The sequence below is a fragment of the Brachycentrus maculatus genome, unplaced genomic scaffold, assembly GCF_059751285.1.
Source record: "Brachycentrus maculatus isolate JH-2025_06_01 unplaced genomic scaffold, ASM5975128v1 h1tg000034l, whole genome shotgun sequence".
NCBI classification, from domain to species: domain Eukaryota; kingdom Metazoa; phylum Arthropoda; class Insecta; order Trichoptera; family Brachycentridae; genus Brachycentrus; species Brachycentrus maculatus.
Genome location: NW_028280788.1, coordinates 609972 through 611631, shown reverse-complemented (window position 1 = coordinate 611631; position 1660 = coordinate 609972). Strand labels below are relative to the sequence as shown.

Sequence of the window (1660 nt, the reverse complement as noted above, 5' to 3'; positions counted from 1 at the left end):
ATAGAATTGTTCTTAACAAGTCAAGCGATGATGAAGATGCATTAAATACAAGAGTGTGTTTCTGTCTACTAATGGGAAGTATTATTTCAGTACCCGGTGTGTTATTTTTAGTGGTAGATCAAATTTAAAAAATATATCCGATTTGTTTCAACCGTCCCCATACCAGGGGCAGTTGAAACAGTGATTGGGGTCAGTTGAAACACACGCAAATAAATCAATATTTAATATTGTAAGACGTTTTATTCATTATTTATTTTTGTTTTATAAATAATTATGGCACCGCATGACAATATTAATCAGTCTACAGATATGTAATGAACAAAAACAACTAAAAACAATGGCATTTAAAAAAAAAACAAATCGAACGAAAATGATCTGTGAATAAACTAAAAGGAAACACTTCTTTCATTTTGATTAGTCATAAATCAAGCGAAAATCTAGCTTTGGGATCATTCCGAGTCGCAATTGTGGCAAACATAGCTAAGACCACCTTTTGTGCAGTCTTCTTGAGTCCACAGTTTACAAGTGGTGCACTGTATCCACTTTTCACCGGATTTGCTCTCTGAATACAGTGACAGACAAACAAGACAATAGCACTCGTCCTCTTTTGATGATGATTCCTGTTGCGTATTATGATTATTTTTCCTTTAACGATCCTTCCGCTTTTTCCTCCATCCAATCTTTTCTTGACTTACTTAGTTTTCATCCGTTTCAACCTTATTTCATGTTTCTTTCTTATCTCTTCTTTCTCTGTTTTTTTTAGTAGCAAGTATTTTCCAAGCTCCTGCTCCTGCTCTTTATTAAAAACTTCGCTGTGGGGTTCATATCCCATTTTCTTCTTCACCAGATGCATCTCGCTTTCGTATATATCTAATGAGCGAACAATGGTTTAATCCATGCTTCTCCACCGCTTTTCGCAGTAAATCTCCTGCTTTAACCTCCTCATAAGCGTATGTATACCTCGACAAGTCGACCTCCCCTCTCGGAGTCTTTCTTGCGCGTACTCTCGGCATCTAGAAAACAGGAAAACTGAAAAAATATGTTGTTTCAACCGTACCCACAAAAAATGTTTCAACCGTCCCCAACCCCTCCTTTAGGTGGAAAACAGAAAATAGTAATGTTAACAATAATGGCACGTTAAAACTAATCACTATATCGTGTTCTACAAGCTTCATTTCAAACACGAAATCATACTCAATAATATCGTTTCAATAGAAACCGTAATAAAAGGAAAATTCTCAGAACAAAAATACTTACTTTTGGTTATCAAAATACAATAGGACCTCCTACAAGCAACTGCACCGTGCGGCGAGCGATGCAACACTGATATTCGTGTTTGAACTTGTTGTCCGCTTTGTTCGTCCCTTGGACCCTTCACCCTACCGCATACGGTTTTCAAGATATTTGCTCTGTTTCAACCGTTCTTTGTTTCAACCGTACCCAGTCTACCCTACCTATTGAAAGACATAAACCAATTCCGTAGGGGGTGCCTAATACATATCGCTCACTCCTTTCAAGAACGTAATGAATAAAAAATCGTCAATTTTCAGTTGAGCATGAAATGTTTTTGGAATGCCCAGAAAATGTACTTTATCCCAGCAAAAGAGGCATATTTTTAACTTAATATTTACCCGCTTCAGGGCAGAAAGTGTTGTTTTTG

General features: G+C 36.9%; 1 long non-coding RNA gene across 1 annotated transcript; it reads right to left on the bottom strand.

The window, feature by feature from the left end:
• Positions 1–220: 220 nt before the first annotated feature.
• LOC148312740 (uncharacterized) lies at positions 221–1345 on the bottom strand. The gene is made up of 2 exons (XR_015838933.1): positions 1258–1345; positions 221–1013 (listed from the first exon to the last, which is right to left on the bottom strand). It is a non-coding gene; the product is annotated as an uncharacterized LOC148312740 (long non-coding RNA).
• Positions 1346–1660: the final 315 nt, after the last annotated feature.